Raw genomic sequence first — 13,427 nt, 5'->3', positions numbered from 1 at the left:
TGATGGGGGGGGGTGACTTCTAACTGTGCATTGGGGTGCACTGTTGATGCCCAGGAGTGAGGTGGGGGGGTTGACCATCATGTAAAGAGTCATCTCCATTGCCAGACAGGCAGAGTCTCTAAGGACCTGAGCCCTTGGGAAACTCATTTTTGTCTCAGTGAATGTCAGAATTTACATTATGTGAGGGCAGGGCTCGCCCCCGCTGTCACATGGTAGCCTTTCCCGAAGTTAACCATAATTGCATCTCCGACTCCTCATAAAATATTGTCTGCTGTTTGAGGTGTCACCGTCGGGAGCAGGACCCAGGACATACTATTTGTGGAATGGCTGGCGTCATTGTCTGACGTTTCTCCATTCTGGGACACAAGAGGTGGCGAGCGCTGATCTGCCCTCAGCATGACAGCAGCCATCAGGGCCTGAGCCTGCTCTCCTCTTGCTTGTTCCGGAGACTGACCCCCTTGGCACTGCCAGCACGCCGAGCATTGTGGGCACGTGCTGCGCGTGATGTTGGCACCGTTGATGCGGGACAGACGAGTCGTAGCATCTTTGTTCCACCACCCAGTCCCAGGCACCCACTGGTTCAGAAGAAGAAATAACTCTTATTTCTAACCATCACTTTTAGTTTGGCTGAGAAGAGAAGTGAATGACGCAGGCCCACTTGCCACAGACAGACTGCCTTTAACTTCAGGAATGAGGAGCGGCGGCGCTGTACTGAAAGTGTGTAATTCGGTAAAATGAATACTTGTGTATTTTCCTCTGGGAGGCGGGGGGACATGTGAAGGACATCTAACATAAGCTTCAATTGGAATTCCATAGAGCCTATTATCAAGCCCATTAACGCCACTTTAGCGGCAGTTTCCTGCCGATAAAGCAGCGATAATTTTATCGCCCAGGCTTGATAATATGGCCCCTGTGTCTTATAACATGAGAACCGCGCTGTAGTGTTGTGCTGTAGCAGCACCAGAGAAATAACACTGGGAGGGGTAGAGGCATGGTGTGACTGCTCTGTTCAGGGAGTTACTTGGTTGGGTCCATGTGATGCGGACAAAGTTAAAGAAAGGGACTGAGGCCTGGGGTGTGGGATTACAGTGCACCCTACCAAAGAACTGTGTGTAGTCGTGTTTGTTCGCTGGTCTCCTTGCCCACTAGCACATAATTGATGACAAGGAGTATAACCTGCACTCTTCACAAGGCCTGGAAGAACCAGGCTACTTCAGCTCAGTAGCTGAGTTGTGACCGCCGTAAACGCCTGCTGGCAACATCAGAAGAGTCGGCGGGTACACGGAGCTGAGCCTCTAGCAGTGGAAAGTCTCTCCTGTGACCATGAATGGGGAATTGAGAAGTGTTAGGTAGTGGTGATACCAGGGCCTGTGAGTGCAGTGGCACTCAACCATCCAACAAAAGGTCACATTGCAGAGAACCAGGTGATGCCGTGGGCCAACCACTAGAAGGCGCACAACTCCAGTGGTGCCACTATCTCAAGGCAGTGCAGAAGCTGGCCTCTCACTCTCACTACAAGTAACAGCAGTCTATCTTGAGGGCCTGAAAAAAGAATGTTTGAAAATATTTTCCAGGAGCCCTCTGGCACCCCTCTGAAAACGGTGAGGAGGCCCAACAAAAGACCGATGCTGAAACAAAATGTGATGCTGTCAGATCAGCAAGGCCCCACATGAGACATTAGATAGGGAGCAGGGCACTGGAGCTGGGTGAAGTGGTATGGCTGGTCACACTGAGGGGCGAGAGCCACAAATAACAATTATCACAGTAGCCGAATCCCCTGAGCCCTAAAATTCACACCATCCCAGAGGCCGCCAAAAGAAAAGGGGCTGTCAGCATGACAGAGTCATGGGAGAACCAGTGCGGGCAGCAGAGCATGGCAACCATTCCAGGCATTGAGCCCTTCGCCAACTCAAGACCGCCATCTGTGTAAGTACCAAAGTAGAAGCTTTGGGTAGAGAGGCTTAAGATGTAAAAGACAACCGGAAGCTACCTTTGCTGCTGTATCTGGTCGGAGAATACATTTCCAAGTTATCACGCATTCTCCCCGATACAGGTCCTCTGTTTATCTATGCTGCCATAGTTGCCATGCTTACCAGCTATTTTGAAGGAGTGTGGAACCCAGGCTATGAGTAATTCCTACTTAGCTAGGCCCAGATAAATCCATCAATGCTGCTTATACCCAGATCAAGGAGCTTGCCAGCACATTCACTCTACAAGATTAAACTGAAGAAAGCAGGGACAGTTCAATCAAGGCCATGCCTTGTCCAAATTGAGGGAATAAATACTCCAAGAGCCCTGCATGTCCCTGCAAAACATACTGACGCATGGTGCGCAAAAGAACTTTCTAAGTTGAGGGCCTTGCATGTGGATGCCGGCCTCCCGATCATCAAGTCCAGTCTCCCACCAAAGGGAGATGGGCTGCAAAAGCTGAAACACCCATGTGGATACTGTGGAGGATTGTATCCTGTCTCAGGAAGGTCCCCAGCCAGCTCAAAGGGATTTGTTGAATGTGAGAAAATTAACCACTCTGCAAAGGTATGGAGGTCTTTTCGCCTGCAGAAGATGTCCCAGAAGAAGACAGCGAGAACCCCCTCAAGTAATCTGGTGGAGTAGCTTTTCATCTCCAGCCGAAAGTGGAGGAAAAACTCCAGAAACTAAAAAAAGCTGAAATCATTGAAAAAGTAGATGGATCCACCACTGGCTGTCACCAACAATTGTATTGACAAGTAAACCTAAGCAAAACAGAGAAGTGAAACTACATAGACATGTGCCTTTTAAGCCTAACAATCAAATTTGAAAGGTATGTTACTCCCACTGCTGATGGCATAGTAAGTGAGCGGAGAGGATCTTGATGGCTTGCAAAAATGGGGTGCCGGTCTGAATAAAAACCAAATCATGCTAGTTACTGAGACCCGATACATCACAACCTCTTCTATTCATCTTGCCACCGCTGCTGCAAGAGGTGGAACTTTGTGATTTAGTGTGTGGTGGAGGATTTTTAAAATACCATCCGTGAGGTTCTATCAAGACTGACCGGTGTCATCAGTGTAAGTGATAACATATTTGTGTGTGAGCTGTTACTGGAAGAACACTACCGCAGGCTCCACAAAGTGCAGCAGAAACTCAGAGACTGCAGCCTCACGATGAACAAGGACAAATGCATGTTTCTGCAGCCATACATCAGTTTGTGCTAGCCATGGACTCTGCTAAGGTGATAGACATTAAACTTGCCCCTTCCCTAATCTTCACAACAGAAGTGAGGAGTTTCTTGGGGATGGTCAATCACTCTGGACGATTTATCAAAATCTTAACGCCGCTCATTGCTCCTCTATAAGAGTTCACAAAAGCGTCAACTCCGTGGTCGGGAGAAGAGGCACATGACCTGCCATTTCCGAGCACCTAAGTGGCACTCTGATGAAATCAACTTAGTGGAAGGAGATGGAACAGTCAGTAGACTCTAGCCCCATCGGGTTGGGGGTGCAACTGTCACAAAACAAGCCTCTGGAGAGTTGGCCCCAATAGTATGTGCCAGCAGAGAGCTCACCCCTCAAAAAAGATATTCAGGGGCGTGGCCAAGATGGCGGCGGAGTAGGACGTGCTCTTGAGTCCCTCCGGCACCGGGCCTTGTAAAGCACCCGGCCCGAGCTAGTTTACGGCTCTCCGGACACCCCTTCATCTCCCGGGGGTCGTGCCCAACTATTGGCCCCGAACTGGCTGCGGAGGCGTCCCGGGAACGGCGCCAGGACTGGAGCGGGTGTACAATGCAGGCGAGCGGTAGCACTGTGCGGCCCCTGGGGGCTACGGCCTGATCGGAGGGAGTTGTGGAACGAGGCTGCCCTGGAGGTGTCGATCGAGGTCGCCCGGAGAGACAAGAAATCTCCGGGTCACATCTACGGATCCTAGCTGAAGTGCGGCGACGGGGCCCGAGCGAGAGTGGGACTGCGCCTTCCGGCCTGCTGCTTACGCGACTCCGAGGCTTGCGGCCTGGGCACAGCGGTGGCACGGAACGAGCCATGGGGCATGCAAGAGGCAATCTCAACTGCCCGGAGTAGCGGAGACTGGCCCGAGATATCTCGAAGGCTCCTGGCGGGAGCGAGGGGGCACGGCCCAGAGTGGTGGGGACTGCGCCGCCCGGCCTTACGACCTACGCGAGTCCGAGGACTGCGGCCTGGTTGCAGCGACGGGAAGGAGCGTGCGTTGCGGCCCACCCTGCTGCTGGATTCCTTACACCCACGGAGAGTCTGGGTGTGGTGACTGAGCGCGGTGCTCCACTGCGAGCAGTGCGGTGAGACGGCCCAGAGACGCGAGGTCTCACCGAAGAACCCCTGGGCCACGTGGCGGACTGCTGACGGGCCGGTCGGCCCTCTTGGAGTGAACCTTGTCCCCCCGCTGTGGAAGGAGAGACGGCTCGGTGCACTGGGGTGCTGCCGGGCTGAAGCTCGTTGCGGGTGACAACTACTCAAGCCTCGGAGCGGGGGCCTACGGACCTGCGGCGGTAAGGGACTGAGTTGGTGGCGCCGACTGGCGTAGAGGGCCCCTGGACAATGTGCTTTTAACTGCACCGAGGCACTACTGGCTCATGAGCAACTGTGCAGCTGAGGCCTTGAGACTGCCATATGCCGCCTTGGACTTCCGAACCTGCTGAAGGGCCATTGGAATAGACTGTGAGCGCTTGGGCGGTGACCTGGACTGGGAAAGTGTGCAGTCGCCTCGGCGGGGCTGTGTACTGTTGAACGTCAATCTCCCGCCCTGAATACTCGATAGAACAGGGGTGCCGCGATGTCTTCCACACTGCGCAAGGGGAAGCCCGGCAAGGATGGCCCACCCAAAGGAACCCAACAACCGGCATCCCCTGGTCCTAGCGCATCGCCCGGGCAGAAAGATGATGAGGCCCCTGCGACCAAGGCCTTTATGACGGAACTGTTCGCCTTTATTAAGGAGGACATCTCTGAGCTCCGCTCTCAACTGGCGTCGGATCTCCGTGAGGTGCGAAGGGACGTGGATGGCATCGGAGAGCGAGTAGCTACCCTGGAGGATCACGATTTAAGCATGGCGAACGATGTCCACCAATTGCAGCAGGATGTAATTCGGCTCACGGAGCAGAACTTAGACCTCCAGGCCCACGCAGAGGACATGGAGAACCGTTCCCGCCGGAACAACATCCGCATACGTGCGGTGCCGTGGGACGGCGAAGCTGGTGACCTACTAGGCTATGTGCAGGCACTTTTCTTGCAGATACTGGGCGAGGAGGACATACATGATATCAAGAGTCCACAGGGTTGGTCTACCTAAACGGGGAGGAGGGCCGCCCCCTGACATTTTAGTCTGCGTGCATGACTTCCAGTTAAAGAAACGTATCCTGCGGAAAGCGCGGGACATTCCGTCCTTGCAGTTCCGAGAACACCGTCCTCAACTGTACCAGGACTTCGCAGCATCGACACTCCAAAAGAGACGCGAGTTCCGCCCAGTGACCGCATTTCTGAGAGAACGTAACATTCCCTACTCGTGGGGTCACCTCTTTCGCATCATCTTTAGGTGGCAAAATAGACTGGCGCAAATCAGTTCTCTCCAGGTGGTGAAAGAACTTCTGGGCCTTGATGACTCGACTCCTTCACCAGAGGCTGGCAGTTCACCATCGCGGAGGCGACGACGGTCCTCATCATGGCACAGAATGGGTCCGGAGACGGGTCGTAGAAGGCCCGACCGCACAACTAGCCTACAGGAAAGGGGAGAGGCGGTGGCATCTGTGGCCTCAGCGATGCTGGCGTCTTCCCAGCAGAGCTCCGGAGCGGCCTGACCTCTGAGCTGATGGCCGTATGGTGCCGGAGGGGCACGTGCACTCAGGTACCGTGGGTATATTTGTACTTTTTGAGAAGACACCCCGGACCGTGGCCCTGGGGGACCCATCAGTGGTGTCCCGACCCCAGCCCAGGGAGAACTCTACGAACTACTATCCACTGGGACTAAGTACATTGTTCTTGTTTGTTTGTTTGCTGGGGGGGTGGGGACTGGAGGGCTTTGGGGGAGGACTGGTTGGGGGGGTTGGGACTAGTTTGGGGTGGGCAGAGTGGTGGTGGCGGCCGATGTGTGCTTGCTATGAGTCTTATCCCCTTTGGTGGTGTGTCACATAGGCCTTTGGATACCGGGTTCTTAAGCGGACGCTACCACTGGGTTTGTGCTATGACTGAAAACACTTTCTTGCTGCTATGGGACCGGGACTTGAGGGCTTTTTGGGCTTGGTGCCGGGAATGGGGGTGTGGAGGGGAGGGGCTGGACGGGGACATGCAGAGTGGGAATGGGGAACGAGGGGACGCCTGGTTGCTTTTGGCGGGGAGAGGGCAAGGGCAGGTTAACAGAACGAATGCAAAGCGATGGGACCTAAGGTTTCCTCATGCCTCTTAGTATCGGCACATGGAATGTGAAGGGTCTCAACTCCCCACAGAAACGCCAAAAACTTTGGAAATATCTGTCTGACCATCACTTAGATGTAGTGGGTCTCCAGGAGACCCATCTGGCGCGAAGAGATGAGCTCCGGCTCCGACACAAACACTTCCCCTTCATCTACAGGTCTTCTGCCTCCACCAAACACAGGGGGGCGGCTCTTCTTTTTCAGGCATCCCTTCACTTCCAGCCTATAGGGGTCTGTTGTGATAGGGAAGGTCGCTGGTTGATGGTTAAGGGGTTGCTATACGGCCGATTGTGCACTTTTGTGGTGGTGTATGTTCCCAATGCTCAGCAGAATAGCTTCTCCAGGACTTGTTGGATAAAGTGGGGAATTTTGTGGAGGGGCATCTGTTCTTAATGGGTGATTTCAACATGGTCTGGGACAAGGATCTAGACAGCTCCCGAGCCCAGAGGGCAGACACCGGTGTCTTCTCCGCCGAAACGCAACGCCTGGTGGGTGATGTGGGGTTGATTGATGGCTGGCGCTCTTTGCATCCCCAGGCCCGAGATTATACCTTCTTTTCCCACGTCCACCATTCCTATTCTCGCCTAGACCATATCTTTTTAAGCCAGGCCCTCAGGGGAGATGTCAGTGCTTCCAGCGTCTTTCCGCTCTCCGTGTCAGATCATAGCCTGTTGGTCCTCGGGCTGCATTGGTCGGTAAGGGGGGACGGTTTGCGAAAATGGTACTTCCCAGCTGCCCTTGTCCGGGACGATACATCCTGTAAGGAGCTACGGAAAGCCATCAGGCAGTTCCTGGCTCTTAAGCTGGCATCAGACACCTCAGTGTTCAACATGTGGGATGCATGCAAAGCCTCCCTGAGGGGCACTTGCTTAGGTCTCAATGCAAACCTCAATAAATTGAGGGGGAAGGAACGGGAGGACTTTGAGGCAGAACTTGCTCTCTTGGAACAGGCGCACAAATCGAACCCGTCCAGAGCGACCGTTCGGCCTCTAACGGCTGTGTGCGGGAAATTAAAGGCCCATTACAACAATCGAGCCGAATTCACTCTCCTGAGGCTTCGGCGTGTTTCATACTCACAAGGGAACAAGGTAGGAAGGCACTTGGCCCGTCAGCTCCGGGACAAGAGAGAGAAGGAGTATATTGGAGGGATCCAGGACCCGGCGGGGTCCCTGCAGCATCAGGATGAGGACAAGGCAGACATCTTTGGCCGCTTTTATGCTGCACTCTATGAGGGCGGCTCTTTGGATCAGGAAGCTCAAGGCAGGTTCCTGGCTGACCTCCCCATACCGCAGGTCTCTAAAGAGTGGAATGAGCTTTTGGCTGCCCCCATCTCCAGGACGGAGGTGCTGGACGCCATTAAGGCCCTGAAGCTCCATAAGGCGCCGGGCCCGGACGGCTACACTGCCCTTTTTTATAAATCATTTGCGACTGAACTGTGCGACTATCTGGTCTCCCTTTTCAATGAAATGGCTGTCACTGGGAAGACCTCTGGGACTATGGCCGAAGCCATGATAACCGTGCTCCCCAAGCCGGAGAAAGATCTCTCCAAATGCTCGTCGTACCGCCCGATAACTCTTCTCAATATCGGTGCTAAATTATACTCTTCTATCATCGCCCGCAGGCTCCAGGACCTGATGCCGGCCCTCATTCACCCGGACCAATCCGGGTTCATTAAGGGACGACAGACACATGACAACTTAAGGCGGGTGATACACCTGATAGAGAAGGCCACCAGGTTCCTCATCCCGGCGATACTGGTGGGGCTTGACGCCGAAAAAGCTTTTGATCACGTTGATTGGGGATTCCTGTTCCGCACCCTGGACGCCTTCGGCTTTTCGCACCACTTCATAACAATGATCCGTGCAAATTACAGCAGCCCCAGCTCTAGGGTGGTGATTAATGGGCACCGATCTGCATGTTTCTCTCACTCAAGGGGAACGAGGCACGGATGTCCCCTTTCCCCTCTCCTCTTTGCCCTGAGTATCGAGCCTCTAGCTCCTGCGGTGCGGGAGAGGGAACAGATCAAGGGCCTTCCCTTTACGGGTAAGCAGCACAAAATATCCCTCTTTGCGGATGATGTGCTGTTATCAGTGGGAGATCCAGCTCATTCATTGCCACATATTCAAACGGTGCTATCCGAATTTGAAGCAGTGGCCGGGTTCAAGGTCAACTTTGGCAAATCATGCATACTGAACCTGACTCTTCCTCCGGCGGAAGTGGAGCGAGTGCGCTTGCTCACGCCTTTCTCATGGGCGTCTACTTCTCTGTTATACCTGGGGGTTCGGCTGACCCCTACCATAAGATCATTGTTCTCAGCTAACTTCCCCCCAATGCTAGCAGTGGTGCGAACGGACCTGGATCGGTGGAAACCGAAGTATATCTCATGGCTTGGCCGAATCCATGCTCTCAAGATGGTCCTACTCCCTAAATTCCTATATCTTTACCAGGCCCTCCCCATCCCAATAGACGTGGATTTTTTCCGGCGCCTCAAAACCTTGATGCTGAAATTTGTTTGGCAGGGTAGGCGAGCGCGCTTCTCCTTCACGACGCTGCGACGTCCGCGGAAGGAGGAGGGAGTAGGGCTCCCTCACATGCATCTGTACTATAAAGCCGCGCAGCTACGAGTACTGGTGGAATGGTCCAGCTCTCAGAGAAACACTGGCTGCATATGGATAGGAGTGTGGCTGGGAGATCGATCTGAGATCTGGCCTGGAAGCCCAAGGTGGGTAGGCCCAAGAATGCCTACATCAGCACGCCCACTAGCACTGTCTTGAAGGTGTGGGATATGGTCACCGGTTATGACCGCTGGACCACGTTTCCGTCCACTTTTACCCCCATACACTTCAACCCGGCTTTCCCGCCGGCGATGCAGGAGGGACCCTTCCGCCTATGGAGAGAGGGAGGATGTAGAGCTCTCACGCATTTGTTCCACGGCTCAGCACCTCTCACTTTTCATAACTGCATGCGAGACTATGGGATTCCGCCACATCCAGCTCCTCCACTGGGCGACCTCAGCGGGAATAGGAGATGCCGCTACGAGACCACTTTCACCCTTTGAGGCCTTTATTATACGCAGTTCCACTATGAAGGGGACGATTTCCTTCTTGTACGGGCTGCTGCTTTCCACCGCGGTATCTCCCCGTCCCCGCTACATGGAACACTGGGAGGTCCTTCTGGGCCGCGACATTACCAACGAAGAATGGAAAGGTCTCTGGCGTGATATCACGGTGCACAACCATTCTGTAGATCTCAGAGAGGCTCACCTAAAAACCATGCTAGATTGGTACCTCTACCCGTCCAAGCTACATCGAATATTTCCAGCCTCCTCTGACAGGTGTTGGAGGGGCTGTGGTCTCCTGGGGGACTTCCGCCACATTGGTGGGACTGCCTGATCATCCGCCCGTTCTGGGCTGAAATTCTGTCCCACATCAAGGACATCCTACGTTATCCGATCCCGGAATCGATGGCTCATGTCCTATTGGGGCTCCGCGACCCGATATTAGAACATCAAACTAAAGCGGATAAACATATCCTGTGGCTCTGCCTTGGAGCCGCCAAACTCACGCTAGCTGCAGCATGGAAGAAACCAAATGCCCCAGCTATATCATTATGGCACGCAAGACTATGGAGACTACTGAGCATGGAGAGAATGGCGGACATCCTCCTGGGCAAATTTAAGAACTTCCTGTTCCGATGGGGTCCCCTGGTCCGCTTCTTTTCACAAGGCCTGCCCTCTGCGGTCTGCCCATCCGCGTTTCGCGCTCTTCACCTTTTCCAGATTTGATCAGATTGTATGACTGAGGGGTTTAAAATAACTGTGTGTATTGTCGCCACCACTGGGGGGAGGTGGGGGGGAGTGGGGAGTGGGGAGGGACTCAGTTGGGTATGTTAGTTGGTTATTTGTTGCGGCACCGCATAGCCTGTGGAGGTTGACAGATTTTCGAGCCTTTTGCAGCATCATTTCCCCGGGTGGGCTTCGCCACCCCTCTTTGCAAGACTATTACCGGTCGGCTGACCGAGAAGGGGTTTGAACTTGTTTTCCTTTCTGCTCTTCGACATGCACTGACTCCGAGAACTGAAATTTATTGCCATACTATGCTGCGTCGATTTGCCTCCTTTTTCAGCCAACTAGAGCACCCCCTGTGTGGGGAATATTGCGGGACTGCCGCTTGTATAATTTCTTTGCTTTCCTTTCTTCCTTCTTCTGCAAAATATTAAATAAAAAAATAAATTAAAAAAAAGATATTCAAATATTGAGCAGGACGCCATTGCCACATGTTGGGGTTGTAGACACTTACATCTATATTTGTATAAGAATTAATTAATAGTACACACAGACCACAAACAAGTATTCCCACTTTATCAATTGTCACCATCAAAGCCGCCCTTATAGAAGTGGGTCTTGCAGCCAAAACAATACCCAATTTTAGTGGGACAAAAGCCATACTATTAAACCGGGTGGAGTATTCTTCCTGACTTGCAAGGTCTGCTACTACAGAGGGAGAAAACACTGTATAACAGACAGAAGAGCATATCAAATTTGTATTTTGTTGTGGATTCCTATAAGACCTATTGTAGTTCTCCCCTGTGTTAGCCTAACTGCTGGTTGTAGGCCGCTTTTCCTTTCCACTCGTTATAAAGTTACACGTTTATGTTTGTGCCACATTATTATTTTAGAAATAAACTGCAGATCTTTTTGTTATTAAGCTCTTCTGCTGAGATTCAGTTTGAACGTTCCGTACAAGGTCAAATAAAACGGTGCAGTTTTTCTCTGTGGTCAGCCAATAACACACCTAACATATAAACTTAACTAAGAGACCCAGCTGCTGTTTTGAAGAACCCCCCCTCCTTTTTAGGTTTTGACTGGCCATGCGCTTTGCGCATGTGCCAAAAAACCTCTTGAGTTGTGTGTGTGTGTTTGGGTCGGCCCTCGTCATTCATTGGCTGGCTCCATAAATGGAGCCTAGCCATTGGACGAGGGGCCTGTCCGTCAATGCCGGACCAGACACGGGGGCGTTCCCGAGATTCTTTGGCTTTTGCCGACGTCACGCGACGTCAGGCGAAAGCCGGGAACGCCCCCGAATCTGGTCCGGCATTGCCGGCACCTGCCTCTGCTATTTTGGTCCTCTAGCGCTTGGGAGCGCTTGATTTTGTTCTAGCGCTTGAGAGCGCTGTATTTTGCATCTAGCGCTGAGGAGCGCTTTGTCCGCCCAAGCGAGTGCCACCTCGCTTTTATTTGTGAATTCCCGGGAGGCTACCCCGGATTGCGGCAAAAAGAAGTTCCCCTCGGCCTCAGCAGCGCGACCCGGAGCCTGGGGGGCTCGTCTGCAGGGCCGCGCTGCCATTGGCTGTCTCGCCAGCCTATCAAGCTTTAGCCTGGCCAGAGGGTTGCCCGGCAACGGGAGAAGCGTCCTCGAGGACGTCGGGGAAAATGGCGGCCTAATCGCGGCTGGGGCGCCGGCCGCACGTACTGCCCAAGAGGAAGAAGGAGCCCAGCGTCTTGTCCTCGGCGAGGCTCTCGAGGGTGAGAGAGCCCCGCCCGCGGCCCGGTAAGGAGGAGAGCCAAGCTCCGGACGAGGAAGGAGACTGCCAGCGTCCCCGCAGCCTACGGAGAGACTGAGCCGGTGAGTGATTCGAGGGAGAGGGGGCGTCGGTGCCCGCCCCTCCCCTCCAGCGAGAAGGCGCAGGAAAGTTAGGTGCCGGCTAGCCAGACACAAAAGGCGTGCGTTGTACCCGACAGAGCTGGACAGGGGCTACAGCACAGAGCAGGGTCCTTTCACGGGGGAATCCTGGGAGGTGATCGTGTAAGAGAACCTCCTGAGGGGTTGTGAGGATAGAGGAAAGCAGTCTGCTGGGGTCAGGGGCGCAGAGTGGGACTGCTGGCGATGCAGTCAAGGTATTTTGGAATGTGACGGTGTCTTCCACGGTAAACGTATGCATACACCTCCCCCGAGTGCCCAACTGCAAGTGAAATGGATATTCTGAGGTTTTTGTTGGGTCCTGGCTCCATACGAATGAATGGCCCAGAACCGGTTTTGTGACATGGAGGGGTTCTCCAAGTGTACCATCATAGTGGCATTAAACTAGCCTCCCTGCCTTTGGCTGCATCACGTACAGGAGTGATGACAGCATACCATTTTTTGTGAAGCAGTGGTATACCCAGACTTTATTTTGTGCCCAGGAGAGGCGAGCCACCTGGCTTAACTCAAATTCTCACTTTAATGTGCGACCCAGAGTCTTCTGCTGACATTCTGAGCGTATTTAAGTCCCCTGCAATTATGGAAAGACTTGTTTGTTTTCTCTGGCAAAAACAAAAGTAACGTTATAGATAGGAGAATTTGTGAGTGATTACTTAAACAAAAAAAAGTAGTTTGCCCCGACCATGCACTGCTTATGACTTTACATATGCCAGCCCTCATGACCTGTTTTAGGACATCATTGGTGACATCATCCAAAGACACTGCGAGTTTATTTTACAGTTTACATAGTGACACGTAGCTACCATATTACTTTTCAACCTAATTTTGCCTGTGTCTGGCTGATGGGTGTGTCTACAAAATTGTGTGCTGCTAATGCATCGTAGGTTTGTAGAAGTATTCAACATGTTATACATGTTAAGACTATCCCTGTGTGCAGTTGAGTTTGTCCAGCGCAAACGAGCAAAACACACAAGTTCTTAGGCTCTGAGGGGAAAGTTTACCACAGGGCATATGTTCTATACACAAAATACTAAAGGCTTCATCTACAAGAGAATTGTGCAGTGTCGTAAGCCATTTAGCTGTACCATGCTGCGTCATTTTCGAAGCACAGGGCTGCATCATATTAACAATAATACAATACATCCCTGTGCTTTCCACAGCGCTGGTGAACAATTGTATGCCATGCGTCAGGACAGGCACAATTGCGTCGGTTTGCAAGTATCCCTGTAATTGTGTTTGTACAGGAAGGGAGACCTTCCTGCAACAAAAAAAACATCAGTGGGATTTTCTTCTTTCTTGGCATGCAGCATTCTGCAGCG

The sequence above is a fragment of the Lissotriton vulgaris genome, chromosome 9 (genome assembly GCF_964263255.1).
Source record: "Lissotriton vulgaris chromosome 9, aLisVul1.2, whole genome shotgun sequence".
NCBI lineage: Eukaryota > Metazoa > Chordata > Amphibia > Caudata > Salamandridae > Lissotriton > Lissotriton vulgaris.
This window is presented reverse-complemented; position numbering follows the sequence as displayed.